Source organism: Bos taurus, chromosome 7 (assembly GCF_002263795.3).
Source record: "Bos taurus isolate L1 Dominette 01449 registration number 42190680 breed Hereford chromosome 7, ARS-UCD2.0, whole genome shotgun sequence".
Taxonomy (NCBI): Eukaryota; Metazoa; Chordata; class Mammalia; order Artiodactyla; family Bovidae; genus Bos; species Bos taurus.
Window position 1 is genome coordinate 81,735,261 of NC_037334.1, and position 18,039 is coordinate 81,753,299.

General features: G+C 39.9%; 1 long non-coding RNA gene across 2 annotated transcripts; it reads left to right on the forward strand.

Moving 5' to 3' along the window:
- The first annotated feature begins 14,116 nt into the window (after positions 1–14,116).
- Positions 14,117–16,913, forward strand: LOC112447561 (uncharacterized). Of its 2 annotated transcripts, none has more exons than XR_003035763.2 (3): positions 14,117–14,219; positions 14,554–14,716; positions 16,486–16,913. It is a non-coding gene; the product is annotated as an uncharacterized lncRNA (long non-coding RNA). The 2 variants fall into 2 exon arrangements; XR_003035762.2 differs by having other exon boundaries at positions 14,131–14,372.
- Positions 16,914–18,039: the final 1,126 nt, after the last annotated feature.

Consider the following 18,039-nt stretch of genomic DNA (forward strand, 5'->3'; position numbering starts at 1 on the left):
GAATAGGGTGACAGTTATAGAAGATGAAAGAATTAAGCAAGGAATGAATAAAATAATCTGTGTTTATTATTCTAATCCAAGAATTGATGACATAATTGATAAAAAGCCATGATAAAATTTTTGTCCATTGATAGTACTCCAGTTATCATACAGCCCACAGATATTCAGCATTTGTCGTTAAGGATAAAATTAGTAAATGTATACTTTAAATAACTTGTTTTTGGTGGGTTCCATTTTATTGTTTGGTTTTGTTTTTTAAAGAAGTGTCATCTGGTCATTTTGAAATTAGTTCTCTGGAATACAACCAATATATTAATTAGTCATTTATACCATGGAGATGTTTTACTAGCTTAGGATATTTGATGGAAATAATCTAGTGCATGTTCATTGGTTTAGTGATGATGTAGCCACTGAAACAGTCACCAAAATTCAATAATGACTTTGATACTCTGCACTCCTTGAAGCAGGGATCTTGTCTTACTCCAAACCTCATATTCATGAGATAAGTATCCGGCACATTGTAGATAATCCTTAATGGAGAATCTTTTTATTGAGCACCTACTAGGTTTCAGGCACTGAAGTGAGCACTACACGTGTGAGACAGAGCAAACCTCTTCATAGTGTATGTTCACAACCCCAGCTACAACCCTGCTGCTCTCTAAAGAGAATGCTGGCTTTTGCCCACAGCTTGTAGTCTCTGCACTCTGAGAGGAATCAAAGACTTTTGCCTGATTCCAGGACATTTGTGATACTGAATTAACAGACTGGGAGCCAGAGAAACAGAACTAAGGAGGTGGGAGGAAGAGGGAGAGAAAGAAAGGATAGTCCTATGAAGGCTAGACTTTGGGGAGGAGAGTGGGGAATTTGTTTTAGGGAATGCCATTGTAGATGACAAATAGGACCTCCTTCATTGCGCTCTGAGAAACCCAAGTGAAGGATGTCATTTGCTTCTAACTGCTCCTAGCTGCTATTTCTTCTCCAAGATAGGAACATGGGGGGTCAGATCACATGTGTATTATTTCTAGTCCTTAAAACACCCTGCCCATGGAGATATTAATATCTTTAGTTTCCAGGCAAAGAAAGAGCCTTGAAGCAGATAAACCATTCTCTCAGGCGGTATAACTAAGGCTAGGATTTGAATCCAGCTCTGGTGGGCCTGAAGCCCGCTCTCTTTTCAGAATGCCACAATACGTTCCCATCACCATCTGTCGAGCTGTGCTGAATCAAAGGGCTTCCTTTGTGAGGGACCTCTATTTATTCTAGTATCACATATAAATGGGAAAGGCTTATTTCTGATATTTGAATCAGAGGAGAAAAGCTTAACTCCTAGCCTGGAAACCAGGCCTGCTTGCTGTACTAAGCTTACCTGTGGGTTTGATGGTTCATTTTGAAGTCCAATCACTTTGCACTCAGGAAATGGCACTGTTTACCCCAAAGATTCAGCTAAAATTGCTCTGTGGCCATTCCTGTTTCTGGAAATCAATTTTATGACTAAGTGGCTGCCTGATGCAAAAAGTGAGGAGTAAAAGGTTACTTCAAACAGCCAACCAAGTTACCCTAGACCTTTCAATGACCAGGTAGTAAACAAAATTATTTACCTTTGTTTTGGCAGATACGTTTTAAATGGCTTGAAGCAATAAGCTAATCATCTGTTGCCATAGAAACCATTATAAAATTTCTTATAAATATCTCAGAACTAGGACTACCTACCCTTATAGAAATGGATAGTAAATGCAATGGACCTGCAAGGAAATAAATGACTGCTTGACAGAAAATAATACAGCCCATTAAAAGAAATCTCTTTATGATCCAAGTTCTAATGGACAAGCTGAGCGTATGAACAAGTAGGGAAAAAAAGATCTGAAAGTACTATGAGGTGGGTTTGGAATAGTTTGCAGATACCACTTTCCAAAGCTGAATAAATTTCTCACTTGTTGAGGAGACATTCCAATGAGGGGTTAACAGTAGACTGATTTCTTCTATATTCAGGGAGTCCATGCCATGGAGTCATTATAGACCAGACAGGCATTGTATAAAAATGACTTGACAAAAAGAAATAGTCAGTCTGCTATGCCAAATTCAAAGCATTCTTCTTCAAGGTGAATCATATTCCCTTCCAAAATGTCAAGTAGATTTAGTCATTTTAATCTTTTTATTGGATTAAAACTTGATACCTTTATAATAGCTAAAGGAAATGACTGGAATATAAGGCTCCACCTCTAATAAATTGTGATAAATTGTGTAATCTTGGGCAAGTTGCTTGGCCTCTCTAAGCCTTCTCCATCTCTAAATTGAAGGTGGTGCTTTATTAATAGCAGAATTAACTAAAATGATCCACACAAAGGACTCAACACTGTCTTCAGCACTTTCGCGAGCAGCCAGTAATAAATGTTAGAAATGACTGTTTGTCATAAGGAATAATAAAAGTAATAAACTGATAATAAGTTTTCTGAAGTCATCGACACATACTGTTGGTTTTTACATTCTGCCTTTCCCTTGAACCCATGGACAGTACCTGATCTTAAATAATTGAAAAGTGTGCTGAGGAATAAAGAAAACATAGATCTTAAAAGCAGAATCAATGCAATCTCTGCATAGCTCTGACCACTCTGGGACTGGTGGATCCAGAAGTTTTCATGTACCATGGGTGTCCTTCTTGAAGTATTTCCTCCTGATGCTTGAAAAGACAGTCTGTTTTCATAAGACCTTGGGTGTGATTTCCAGTGGGAAAAAGGCTGAAGAAATTTGGCTTCCTTTCTAAGTGTCTTTGCGCTTTTCCCAATTGCACAGAACCTCCAAGCTTCTCCAGATTACCTCGTTTCAATGACATCCAATCTTTCAACGGGAATGTAATAATTCCACAGAGAACTTAGCATTTCTGACAGCCTACCTCCCACTGTCCTCAGTGCTTCATAAATTATGCTGCTTCTGAGTGTGAGCCGGGCAGCACCATTTTCCCGGCCCCTTGTGATTCATGGTTTCTCTTAACTATGTCAGTGCCTCATCAGCGGAGCTGCTCCTTTTGGACAGAAAGTGATGTGATCTGCTTCCTGGAGGGCAGCTTGCTAATTATGCACTCATTTTACATACAGATGATTTTTTTTTTTGTACAATTTCAAGGTAACTAATAACTATTAACTTTAGGAATTACTTCCAAACTCAGAAAACATTACCATTTAATTAACAATCTGCTCTCTGTAATACACTGTGACCTGAGAAGGCACTCTAATGATAATATGCTGCTATCATTAAATGAACTAACAAACCAGAAGAATGGTGCTGTTCAGGTCAGATATGGAGAGACTGTAATTAAAAGAAAGTGAAACTAAAAACAAGTATCAGACCAAAAGATCAACACAGCATGGATGGCCACCGGTCCAGCGTCCCTGTTTCGCACCACCTAACAGCTCCCTCCTGACCTGCGGCTCCTCAGAATGTCCAAATGTGGGTCCCCGTCGAGCACAGGACTGAGCCAATTTGTCTGACAGTTTAATAAGGGTGGGTCAAAGGAAACAGGAAGAAAAGTTCCTGAAAATGACTTGCTTCTAGAGCACCTTCTCACGTATCTCCTATCTTTACGTGTAAGAATGAAAATCCAATCTTATCTTTCCCTAGCCTCTAGGAACTCACGGGCGTCTTCCAGCCACACTGGTTCTTCCTGACTTAGAAAACTTAGCTCATGGGGATGTGATCAAAGTCGATATGTGGAGGCCTTCCTAGCATTTCCCTTAACCCCCTCCTACCCCCTCAAACCCCCATCTACTCAGAAAGGGTTCTGCCATTGTGAGGGTGCTTCTTTGAGCTTAGGGAATGCAGAATTAGGAGAAAGGGGATGGGAGGAGAAGAAAAAAAATGTGCATGGGATATGGCTAGGAAAAATGATCTAGAGGTTTAGAGAAGGAAATTCTGACAAAACTATAGGATGAAGCCACTGTGTTAGTTGCTCAGCTGTTATGCGACTCTCTTCTACCCCATAGACTATAGCCTGCCAGGCTCCTCTGTCCATGGAATTCTCCAGGCAAGAACACTGGATTGAGTTGCCATGCCCTCCTCCAGGGGATGAAGCCAACAGGAAAGCAAAAGGAGATTTAAAACAAATACTTTGTAGATTATGTATTGACAGCACAGTGTTTGAGACAGCCAAATATTTAAACTATTTTGAGATGACCTTCTAGCTGGTGGGCCATGTTTCTTGGGTAACGTGGTGACCCTGATTGAATTTCCTGAATTTCAGCCTCGTAGAATTTCTTTGAGGATGTAATGCAGCTTTAATGAATGTTAATACAGGTAAACACATGCTACTACTCAATTCAGTTCAGTCACTCAGTTGTGTCCAACTCTGTGACCCCGTGGACTGCAGGATGCCAGGCCTCTCTGTCCATCACCAACTCCTGGAGTTTACTCAAACTCACATCCATTGAGTCGGTGATGCCACCCAATCATCTGATCCTCTGTCGTTCCCTTCTCCTCCAGCCTTCAATCTTTCCCAGCATCAGGGTCTTTTCAAACAAGGCAGCTCTTCACATCAGGTGGACAAAGTATTGGAGTTTCAGCTTCAACATCAGTCCTTCCAATGACTGTTCTGGACTGATCTCCTTTAGGACGGACTGGTTGGATCTCCTTGCAGTCCAAGGGACTCTCAAGAGTCTTCTCCAACACCATAGTTCAAAAGCATCAATTCTTCTGCACTCAGCTTTCTTTTTAGTCCAACTCTCACATCCATACATGACCACTGGAAAAACCATTGCCTTGACTAGACAGACCTTTGTTGGCAAAGTAATGTTTCTGCTTTTTAATATGCTGTCCAGAATGGTCATAACTTTCCTTCCAAGGAGTAAGCGTCTTTTAATTTCAAGGCTGCAGTCAACATTTGCAGTGATTTTGGAGCCCCCCAAAATAAAGCTGCCACTGTTTCCACTGTTTCCCCATCTATTTGCCATGAAGAGATGGGACTGGATGCCATGATCTTAATTTTCTTAATGTTGAGCTTTAAGCCAACTTTTTCACTCTCCTCTTTCACTTTCATCAAGAGGATCTTTAGTTCTTCTTCACTTACTGCCGTAAGGGTGGTGTCATTAACTTATATGCAGAGTACATCATGAGAAACGCTGGACTGGAAGAAACACAAGCTGGAATCAAGATTGCCGGGAGAAATATCAATAACCTCAGATATGCAGATGACACCACCCTTATGACAGAAAGTGAAGAACAACTAAAGAGCCTCTTGATGAAAGTGAAAGAGGAGAGTGAAAAAGTTGGCTTAAAGCTCAACATTCAGTAAACTAAGATCACGGCCTCTGGTCCCATCACTTCATGGCAAATAGACGGGGAAACAGTGGAAACAGTGGCTGACTTTATTTTTCTGGGCTCCAAAATCACTGCAGATGGTGATTTCAGCCATGAAATTAAAAGATGTTTACTCCTTGGAAGGAAAGTTATGACCAACCTTAACAGAATATTAAAAAGCAGAGACATTACTTTGTCAACACACATCTGTCTAGTCAAGGCTATGGTTTTTCCAGTGGTCATGTATGGATGTGAGAGTTGGACTAAAAAGAAAGCTGAGTGCAGAAGACTTGATGCTTTTGAACTATGGTGTTGGAGAAGACTCTTGAGAGTCCCTTGGGCTGCAAGGAGATCCAACCAGTCCATCCTAAAGGAGATCAGTCCTGGGTGTTCATTGGTAGGACTGATGTTGAAGCTGAAACTCCAATATTTTGGCCACCTGATGCAAAGAGCTACCTTGTTTGAAAAGACTCTGATGCTGGGAAAGATTGAGGGCAGAAGGAGAAGGGGATGACAGAGGATGAGATGGTTGGATGGCATCACCAACTCAATAGACATGGGTTTGGGTGGACTCCGGGAGCTGATGATGGACAGGGAGGCCTGGTGTGCTGCAGTTCATGGGGTCGCAAAGAGTTGGACACGACTGAGCAACTGAACTGAACTGAACATCTGCATATCTGAGGTTATTGATATTTCTCCCAGCAATCTTGATTCCAGCTTGTGCTTCTTCTAACCAAGCATTTCTCATGATGTACTCTGCATATAAGTTAAGTAAGCAGGGTGACAATATACAGCCTTGACGTACTCCTTTTCCTATTTGGAATCAGTCTGTTGTTCCATGTCCAGTTCTAACTGTTGCTTCCTGACCTGCATACAAATTTCTGAAAGAGATGGGAATACCAGACCACCTGATCTGCCTCTTGAGAAATTTGTTCACATATTGCTGAAGCCTGGCTTGGAGAATTTTGAGCATTACTTTACTAGCATGTGAGATGAGTGCAATTGTGTGGTAGTTTGAGCACTCTTTGGCATTGCCTTTCTTTGGGATTGGAATGAAAACTGACCTCTTCCAGTCCTGTGGCCACTGCCGAGTTTTCCAAATTTGCTGGCATATTGAGTGCAGCACTTTCACAGCATCATCTTTTAGGATATGAAATAGCTCAACTGGAATTCCATCATCTCCACTAGGTTTGTCCGTATTGATGCTTCCTAAGGCCCGCTTGACTTCACATTTCAGGATGTCTGGCTCTAGGTGAGTGATCACACCATCATGATTATCTCAGTTGTGAAGATCATTTTTGTACAGTTCTTCTGTGTATTCTTGCCACCTCTTCTTAATATCTTCTGCTTTTATTAGGTCATACCACTTCTGTCCTTTATTGAGCCCATCTTTACATGAAATTTTCCCTTGGTATCTCTAATTTTCTTGAAGAGATCCCTAGTCTTTCCCATTCTATTGTTTTCCTCTATTTCTTTGCACTGATCACTGAGCAAGGCTTTCTTATCTCTCCTTGCTATTCTTTCAAATTCTGCTTTCAAATGGGTCTATCTTTCCTTTTCTCCTTTGCTTTTGGCTTCTCTTCTTTTCACAACCATTTGTAAGGCCTCCTCAGACAGCCACTTTGCTTTTTTGCATTTCTTCTTCTTGGTCTTGATCTTGATCCCTGTTCTTGGTCTTGATGGTCTTGATCCCTGTCTCCTATACAATGTCATGAACCTCCATCCATAGTTCTTCAGGCACTCTATCAGATTTAGTCCCTTAAATCTATTTCTCACTTTCACTGGATGACCTTTTATAAAGTCAACAGTCAGACAGCCTCAGCTCTCAAACGGGTGAATAGAACTGAAGACTAAAACTAGTTTCCATCCAAGCCAGAAGCAGTAGAGCCCACCTGACTGCTGAAGTTCACAGAAAAGAACTTCAGAGTCAACACTGGTATAGACTTCCTGAAGGACCCCAGCCTCGTGATAAGGCTACTCCATCCTATTGCACCAGCTCCATCTTGCGTCTCTCTCCTTTAATTTTTTAAGAGATCCAAAGCTTATATAGGGAATAAATACGTGGAGACTATGCTCCCTTACCTGGAGAAGGCAATGGCACCCCACTCCAGTACTCTTGCCTGGAAAATCCCATGGATGGAGGAGCCTGGTAGGCTGCAGTCCATGGGGTCGCTAAGAGTCAGACACGACTGAGCGACTTCACTTTCATTTTCATGCATTGGAGAAGGAAATGGCAACCCACTCCAGTGTTCTTGCCTGGAGAATCCCAGGGACAGGGGAGCCTGGTGGGCTGCCGTCTATGGGGTCACACAGAGTCAGACAAAACTGAAGTGACCTAGGAGCATGCTCCCTTAAAGAAATAGGTTTAGAAAAAGGTACAAGTCAGAGGGCTAAAAACCATTATGCGTAAGTAGGGTTTTCCTCTTTGGGCCTGAATTGATAGCCTGTCGTTTGAATATTAGCTCTATGGGGGAAATGTGTTCTGATTTCCAAACAATGAACGTGCATAGGGATTTTAGAAAGACAGTTCAATGGAAGGTTCCCTTTTAATGGTTCTTGAGTTACACTGGTGTTAGTTAATTTTTAAATGACAGAGTCCCCAGTTATATTTTAAAAATATGTATATGTAGGTATGCATATAAACAAGATATTGAATATTCACCAAGATGCTAATAATAATTATCTATAGATGGTAATATTATAATTGATACTTTCTTCTCTACATATTTTCCAAAATGTGAAAACTATGAGGATTTTTCACTTTTTAATAGAGCAAATAGGATTGAAAAATGAAATTTAATATAAGATTCAAAAACTTTGCAAATATTTAGGTATAATTTTCATAATAAAAGAATTACAAGATTTCTATGCTGAAAAAATATACAGTATTGCTGAGAGATTTGAAGAAAAAAAACAAAACACCTAAATAGAGATAAACATGACCATGGGCTGATATACTCAATATTGTCAAAAAGTCAATTCTCTCCAAAGTGTTCTATAAAGTCATCACTAGCTAAATCAAAATCTTGAGAGGTGTTTTGGTAGAAACTGATTCCAATAATACATGTGGAAAAACAAAGCAGCTAGAATAGCAAAAGCAATTTTGGGGGAAAAAATAAAGAGCAAAGTTGGAAGACTTAATCCTAATCTACCTGATTTCAAAATATAAAGCAATAATCAAAATGAAATAGTATTCTATATATAGGTCTTTAGTTTCTTTAGGTAGATATATTCCTAAGTATTTTATTCTTTTCATTGCAATGGTGAATGGAGTTGTTCCCTTAATTTCTCTATTTTCTCATTATTAGTGTATAGGAATGCAAGGGATTTCTGTGTGTTGATTTTATGTCCTGCAACTTTACTATATTCATTGATTAGTTCCAGTAATTTTCTGGTGGAGTCTTCAGGGTTTTCTATGCAGAGGATCATGTCATCCGCAAACAGTGAGAGTTTTACTTCTTCTTTTCCAGTTTGGATTCCTTTTATTTCTTTTTCTGCTCTGATTGCTGTGGCCAAAATTTCCAGAACTATGTTGAATAGTAATGGTGAAAGTGGGCACCCTTGTCTTATTCCTGACTTTAGAGGAAATGCTTTCAATTTTTCACCATTGAGGATAATGTTTGCTGTGGGTTTGTCATATATAGCTTTTATTATGTTGAGGTATGTTCCTTCTATTCCTGCTTTCTGGAGAGTTTTTATCATAGATGGATGTTGAATTTTGTCAAAGGCTTTCTCTGCATCGATTGAGATAGGTACCATTTCACGCCAGTCAGAATGGCTGCTATCCAAAAGTCTACAAGAAATAAATGCTGGAGAGGGTGTGGAGAAAAGGAAACCCTCTTACACTGTTGGTGGGAATGCAAACTAGTACAGCCACTATGGAGAACAGTGTGGAGATTCCTTAAAAAACTGGAAATAGAACTGCCTTATGATCCAGCAATCCCACTGCTGGGCATACACACTGAGGAAACCAGAAGGGAAAGAGACACGTGTACCCCAATGTTCATCGCAGCACTGTTTATAATAGCCAGGACATGGAAGCAACCTAGATGTCCATCAGCAGATGAATGGATAAGAAAGCTGTGGTACATATACACAATGGAGTATTAATCAGCCATTAAAAAGAATACATTTGAATCAGTTCTAATGAGTTGGATGAAACTGGAGCCTATTATACAGAGTGAAGTAAGCCAGAAAGAAAAACACCAATACAGTATACTAATGCATATATATGGAATTTAGAAAGATGGTAACAATAACCCTGTATACGAGACAGCAAAAGAGACACTGATGTATAGAACAGTCTTTTGGACTCTGTGGGAGAGGGAGAGGGTGGGATGATTTGGGAGAATGGCATTGAAACATGTATAATATCATAGATGAAACGAGTCGCCAGTCCAGGTTCGATGCACGATACTGGATGCTTGGGGCTGGTGCACTGGGATGACCCAGAGGGATGGTATGGGGAGGGAAGAGGGAGGAGGGTTCAGGATGGGGATCACATGTATACCTGTGGCGGATTCATTTTGATATATGGCAAAACCAATACAATATTGTAAAGTTAAAAAATAAAATAAAAAAAAAGAAATAGTATTGACAAAAGGACAGGCAGATAAATCAATGAAACAAAATAGAGAAGTCTGGAAATAGACTCTCATTTGTAGGGTAAAAAGACTTTCAACAAAGGTGACAGAGAAATTCAGCAGAGTTGGAAGGATGGTTTTATTCAGTAATCGGTTCTGTGAGAACTGGATAACTGTCTGTGCAAAAAAAGTGTAAACACAAAACATTAGCTTAAGATGTATCCATAGACTTAAATACAAAAGCTAAAACTATAAAGCATTTAAGAGGAACTAGGAGAAATTTTTTATGATGAAGAGTAGGCAATGATTTTTTTGACCAAAGTCCTAATCATAAATGAGAATATTGATAAATTGGACTTTTATCAAAGTCAAAACACTCTGCTCATTAAAAGACATTGTTAAGAAAATAAGTAAGTAGTCTGCAGAGTGGGAGAAAATATTCATAACACATAGATTAGGCAAAACACTTACATCCAAAATATATAAAGTACGTCTATAACTTAATGATTAAAAGACAAGCATACTTTAAAAATGGGCAAAAGACTTGGAAATGCCATGAAGGATGATATATAAATAGCCAATAAGTACATTAAAATATGTTTAATTCATTAATCATCAGGGAAATGCCAATTAAATCACTGATATGCCACCATGCATCCACTAAAATGACTTAAAAATCTAAAAGATTGATAACATCCAATATTGGCAAGGGTGTGGAGTAGCGAGAATTCTCATAATTACTGGTGAATATAGTATAGTATATGGAGAGCTTCCCTGGTGGCTCAGCGGTTAAAGCGTCTGCCTGCAATGTGGGAGACCTGGGTTCGATCCCTGGGTCGGGAAGATCCCCTGGAGAAGGAAATGGAAACCCACTCCAGTATTCTTGCCTGGAGAATCCCGTGCATGGAGGAGCCTGGTGGGCTGCAGTCCATGGGGTCACAAAGAGTCGGACACGACTGAGCGACTTCACTTTCGATAGTATATGGAATGGGACAATCTCTCTGAAAATTTGCATTGCTTCTTATAAAATTAAATGCATATTTACTCTATGATCCAGCAGTCCTATTCATAAGCATTTATCCAAGAGAAAAATTTTAAAATGTGTTCAGAAAAGACTTGTGCCATATTCATAGCAGCTTTATTCATCATAGCCTAAAATCTGGAAACAACTCAGTTAGGAGGCTCTTCCTTGTCAGACCCCTACCTACATGTTTATTGTCATCTTATATGAATCATCTTGCCCCTCCCCTCCCACCCTTTCACTTATGCTCTCAGAACACAACACTCCCTCCCCTGTTCATCCCTCTAAAATGGACAGGCAAGCCTGGTGTGCTGCAGTCCATGGGGTCACAAAGAGTTGGCTGTGACTTAGCAGCTAAACAGCAACAGCAATCTGCCCAGAATCCCCTCTTCCTCTACTCCTGTTCTCCTAGGATCAGCCTGTATTCTCTGAGTTGCCTTCCTTCACTCCTCTGTAATCTTGCTTGCTTTCTCTTAGGGACCTGGAATGATCGTGCTGCATTATAATTTTTTGTGCGTGTTCATCTCCCCTACTAGTTCATAAACGTCTATCTTCATGTATCTCTTGCACCTAGCATTGCACCTCGCATACAGTACATATTAAAAGAACATTTAAGTATATGATAGAATCTAACTTATGCTGCATTAAATACTGAAATATACACTTGTCATTTACCTTTCTTTCCAAATGCAAGTAAGTTTCATAATAAGGATTGCCAGTTGAATACTTTCTCTGGTATGACCCTCTATATTGAGCAGTGCCTGTAGGAACATTAGTCAGTGTTTGTACTGTGCCAGTTACTACAAGTTCTCACTGAATTTTACCTGTTGCTCTTAGCCCTTTCAATTCTTTGATGATTTATACAGTAGTGGAGGATTCTTAAGTAGATGATCCTCTGAAAAGAGTGCTTTTTACTTTTTAATAGTGGCCTTGGCATGTAGGTGCTTAATCACTTATAACCTACATATATCCAGAGGAAATATTACCTTTTAATAGTAGATACTTTCCTAGAGATGGTTTCTTTGTTGTAGAGGGCTGTGCAATGTATTGCATGATATTTAGTAACATTCATAGCTTCTACTCACTGGAAGCCAGGACCGCCAAATTACAGCTACCAAAATTGTCTCCAGGCATTGCCAAATATTCCTTGAGACATACCCTCACCTCTAGTTGAGAGCTACTGCCCTTTAGTTTAAGAGAAGTGTCCCTGGAATTAGGCAGACCTTGATTGCCATTTAAGCTCTATTGCTGAGGGATCCAGGTTAGGCTATTACCACTCTAAATTTCTTAATCTATAAAATGTGAATTGTAGGTAAAATGATGAAAGAATTTTAATGGACCAAATGATTACTGGGTGTCTTTAATTGAAAACAAGTCATATGCATCTGACATATCCTTCTCAGTTATCTGATTCTCTGGAATCTCTCACTTTTTGTTGTCTTTGAGCTACTGTAAACTATGACTTGGGCTTCCCTCATAGCTCAGTTGGTAAAGAATCCACCTGCAATGCAGGAGACCCTGGTTTTATTCCTGGAGTGGGAAGATCTCCTGGAGAAGGACTAGGCTACCCACCCCAGTATTCTTGGGCTTCCCTTGTGGCTCAGCTGGTAAAGAATCTGCCCGCTATTCGGGAGAACTGGGTTTGATCCCTGGGTTGGCAAGATCCCCTGGAGAAGGGAAAAACTACCCACTCCAGTATTCTGGCCTGGAGAATTCCATGGACTGTATAGTCCATGGGGTCACAGAGAGTCAGACATGACAGAGCGACTTTCACTTTCAAAGTATGACTTGTAGAAAATTAATAAAAATGTAATTCTTGATGATAAAAGCCCAAAGTGTATCTGGCAGTGTGATCAGTTACAATACTTACCTGTGGCTATTAGCCCATTTTTCCTGTTTTTGCATTTGTTTTAAAATGTATTTCCACATGCATTATTTGACCACATTACGTGTGGTGGGCTTCTCAGGTAGTGCAGTAGTAAAAAACTGGCCTGCCAATGCAGGAGACGTGGGCTCCATCCCTGGGTCCGGAAGATCCCTTGGAGGAGGAAACAGCAACCCACTCCATTGTTCTTGCCTGGGAAATCCCATGGACAGAGGAGCCTGGCAGGCTACAGACCATGGGGTCACAGAGGCAGACACTACTGAGTGACTGAGCATACACATACACACACACACACGTGTGTGTGGTTTTGTGAATTTTCTTTGAATCCACTGTAACATCTTAGTTTTTTACTAAGATTATTTTTTTAAGTAACAAATTAAATGAAACCTTCGACTTGTGTTAAAAGAAAAAAGGGGTGATTGCTTTTCCTGTGATTCACTCATTCTTTAGGAGATGAAAACATGAGACACTTGCCTAAAAACCTTTGAGAGGAGAGGTTTTCAAAATGCAAACTACTCAAGACAAATCACTCCTTTCTTGATTCTTTACAATGCCTATAATTTTTGTATGCATTAATCAAGGGGAATAAAGTGAGTGCTTTGGAAGAAATGACATAGTCTACAATGCTACTTAGATTCTCTAAATTCCTTGTTTTTGTTGCAGACATCTACTAGTTCAAATGTCAATCCATGCTATGTAACACCTAACCCAGTTGGTGACAATAGCTGGAAAATTACCCCAGATTCCCACTGGAACACATTTGCCTCATTATTTGCAGAGCCACAATGTATCTCATAGGTTGATAGATGTCATATTTCCCGTGGAAGTTATTAGTTATGAAAACCAGTTTTGGTGGGTTTCCCTGGTGGCTCAGATAAAGAACCTTCCTGCAATGCAGGAGACCTGGGTTCAATTCCTGGGTCTGGAAGACCCCCCGGAGGAGGGAATGGCAACCCAAGCCAGTATTCTCGCCTGGAGAATCCCATGGACAGAGGACCCTGGCAGGCTACAGTCCATGGGGTCACAAAGAGTCAGACACAACTGAGCGACTAACACACACACACACCGCCCCCATAGTGTTTCATTTTAGCCTACTTATTGAAGTGAAGTGTCCCTCTTGCTAAAAGGGCTTCAGAAGTGTGGAAAATTTACTGGAACTCCAAAACCACTATCCTGAGATCTAAGAGAAATTGACTGGTTCTCTCTAGCTTTCTGCCCCTAATTTGTATGTGACCTTGGGGAAGCTCTAGGATCTTCCTGAATCTCCCATGCCTTGTCTCTGATTTGATTAGAAAGCCTTAGGTTATTTTTAGCTTCAAGATTCTATGACATCATGGTTCCTTCTCTATGAGTATTCTCTTGAGAACAAAGTAGAATCAATATTTTTCAGGGGAACACAAGTACAGGAAAAAGATGTTGCGTTGCCAAGTTCTCCCCCTCCCAGGTTATGACACCTTCTGTTACTTTTGACTGGGCTCTACCTTCCTTCTTTGGTCCAGAACAGGGCTGCCATCTGGGAACTGACACTCGGGCTCCAGGTCCTCCCCAGAAACAGCCCTAGCAAGTCATTTTACCCTCAGCTTCTCATTCTACATGGGTGAGTCTCTTTGAGAACATCTTAACGAAATATTCCCTCATCGCTGTGGACAAAGGAATTTTTATTGTTGGGGTATCCCATTATTCTCAAGCTCAGGGATTCCTCCTTTATTGTTTCCCTTCCCTCTGATTCCTTTTCCACCTTCAGCTCCTCTTTCATGGCTGCATCTTTCTTCTTACAGTGTTGCGGGATAGGTCAGCAGCTGCAGGAGAACTTGATTAGTGCCTTGCCTCTGAGCAGATGCATTTCCCTGACAGCATCGATCCTGGGTGCTTTCGCTTTGCAGGCAGCTCCACAGAGGAGGAGCTTGGACTGCAAAGGAGGTGGCCTGTTGTCTGTTCAAGGTGAGTTTGGGGCAGGCAACTAATTCGTTTCTCTTTGCTCAGCTGTGAATTTTGCTTAAATAGGACCTGCTTGAAAATTTTTATTTAAAATCCACTGCCTGACTGAGACCTTGTGATGGCAAGATTCAAAAGACAATTTTTATTGCTAAGTTATTAGTCCTTTGAAAGAAGGAAAATTTGATGTTTAATATTTAAACAGTTTCTATTTTGCTGAATTTTTTGATATCTGAACGTGAACTGGGTAACTATTTAAGGCCCATTTCTAGAGACTTTTCCAGATATTGAAAGCCCTACAGGAATTTAATTGTAATGCTCTTGCATGAAAAGTTGCCATTCATTTCTTGCCATGGTGGCCATTGCCAGAAGATATGTTCATTAGGGATGAAATAAAGAAATATTTAATATTTTGATGCATTTCAATTTGTCCACAGTACTAGTCTCTTTTTGAGGATAGGAATCTTGAAATCCTTTCATCTTGAAAATGTTATCACGCCTCTAGATTTTTGGAGAAAAATAATTGTATTTAGCACAGGGAAATTATCTGTGGGCAAACAGGATAACTCCAAGCATTTTTATTTCAATTTTTTCCCTTGATTTTTGGTTTGAGGCTCAGGAGTCATTGAAAAAAACTGGCACAAATGTGCCTGGGTGTAGATCTGGCTAAGGGCTCATTTTTTCCATGCATTTTAAGGACATCCCCACCTTTAGGGAACCTGTGCCTCCCTTAGCCAAAATTCCAGCTTCACAAAACCCTTAGCCAAAATTCCAACTCCACAAAAGCATCACATGACATTTCAAAGGCATATTCTATTACTTGTATAACATTGAACTACAGTTATTGAATAACCCAAAATAATCTATTCAACTTATTCTTTTCATGGTATCTGTAATTCCTACAAGTTTGTACCATATGAATATAAGAAAATGTATTCACAAGCTTCCAGGGGAGTACAGTACTGACCGTTAGGTACATCATCAAAATGTGGTATTATGAGAGGAAGCAAAAAACGGCTGTGGTTTCAAATTAGCAAATTCATCCATGAGTGCTAATTGTGAATTAAACTGTGGATATAAAATTACCACCACAGCAACCTTCTTCCAAAACTTGTGTCCATTTCCACGGACAAAGAGACAGCCTATATATGGTAGAAAGGCCAAGGGGCTTTGGTGTCTAGTCTTGGGTCCTCCGTTTCCTTTGTCAGATGACCGTCACCAAATCATTCAGTCAGTTGGCCACAGATTCCTTAAGTGTAAGGTGGAGATAGATAGTTCCAGATCAAAGGAGACTATATGAAAACATTCCCCAAACTATAAAGTCATATTCACATACTTTTCATTTATGATTGGAGATGTGTTAGTAATACTTGCTTCACTCAGAGCCATTTTCTCTAGAAACTGCCCAGTTGCCCATATGCTAACCCTTCCTAAGGAGGTAGACATAGCAATCACATTTGTGCCTCCCTTCCCGGTGACTCTGGTGGACACCTGATCAAGGACACAAATGGTGGTGAGGAATCAGACCTCTCAAAATTAAAGAGACTCAAGAGTGTCCTTAGATGGCAATCTGGGATCATTAGAAACTGGGATCTATGGTGACCGTTTTCAGCCATGAGCATGCCGATGCATAGGCAGAGAATGCTGGAGAATGAAGTAGATACACAGAAAGAAGCAAAAACAGAAAATTGCATGCTCACAGGGGTGACAAAGGAAGTACCTGATCTCATTCTTAATCCAGCATATGGGCTGAACATTGATTTTTTTCCCCCTAGGATGACCAGAAGATGGCCCATTTTAACGTCACAAAAGATTCCCCTTGAGTGGCTTTCTCTGCCTGGCATCAAGTAGAACTTTAGCTAAGACATTAATACTGCAATTGAAAGGTCATTACCAAGAACACCAAAAATTCGAAGATTTTACTGTACTAAAAGCAAAAGTTTCCAACTGTCCTTTGTAGCTACCAAGATGAAACTCTTTCCAGATATGTTTCTCCAGCTATAAAATGCAGACTGCAACATGGAAGATTCAAGAACAGGTTCAATTTGCAGCACATAAATTTACTAACTAGATTTGAAAATGTAATTCAACAATATGAGGTGTAATCCTCCAAATGAATTCTCTCCCTTTTAGTCCTCCCTAAATGAAACTTCAGAATTCACAGACAGCACCACAGGATAATAAAAATAGCATAAATTTTAAAGGTAGTCTCAGATGGAAGTTCTGGCTCCTCTAAATCTGAGATCTATAAATTTGGTTAAGTTATTTAACTTCTCTTAGCCTCAGTTTCCTCATCTATACATTAAGAATAACAATATTTCTCTTTCAGTCTGTTGTAAGGAATAAATGAGGTAATTTATGGGAAGAGTATCAGTTACTCAACAAATGTTCATCTCCTCCTTCCCCTCACTTATCATGTAAGTCCTATTTTTTTTAATAACAAACCACATAATGTAACTCCAGATTAATAATCAGAGTGTGGAAACTAGAAGGAAAATAAGCTCTTTTTGATTTCTTGGTCCAGTCAGCTAGAAAGTTTCTTACATTATTTTTAAAAAGAAAAAACACGTAGGGCTTAAAATCAGACTTCAAGCAGAAGGGATTTTAATTCAGATATGCATATTTTGGTCAACAAATTAGCTTTTCCGTGTAGTAACATGTGATGCTAATACATGTCCAAGACAGTGTGTGCGTGTGTCTACGTGTACTAGCAGGACCCAGCCAACAGAGTGGTTTAGTTCATCGCATAAACCCAAGATTGACTTGTTAAGCATATCCACTCATTTGCATGAAGAAAGCTAGATAGCTTCACCTACTGGGCACACTGCTTCAATATTCAGTAATAAAATCTATTAAGCCCATAGGTCATTATTTAGCTTAGGAGAGGAATATTCTTGACAAGGAAGCCCTGTGAGAAATGTAGTACATGATATCATAGGAAATAATTTCTAGGGGATGGTGATGAGTCTAACCAAATCATTTCAGATCACTCCAGCCCTGTCAGTCCATGTAACATAGTAGAAAACCATATGCATTCATAAAAGTGTCCGATTCTGCATGTAATAGATACAGCAAATAATATCCTAGAAACCAGACTTCAGTGACTATGATCAGTTGACAGTCCAAGGTTTAAATGGCATGTTTTCAAAGAAGGGGCACAAAAAGAGAGCAAGAGGACCTTGCGCTATAGTTTCATATGTGAATAATTACTCCTTAAGTAACCTGACAAGAAAACATTCAAGAATCACATATACTTTTCTAAAGGTACTGTCTCTAGCCTCTCTCCATCCATCTATGTCTAGCCTTGGTGCCAGGCCCAAACAGCCTGA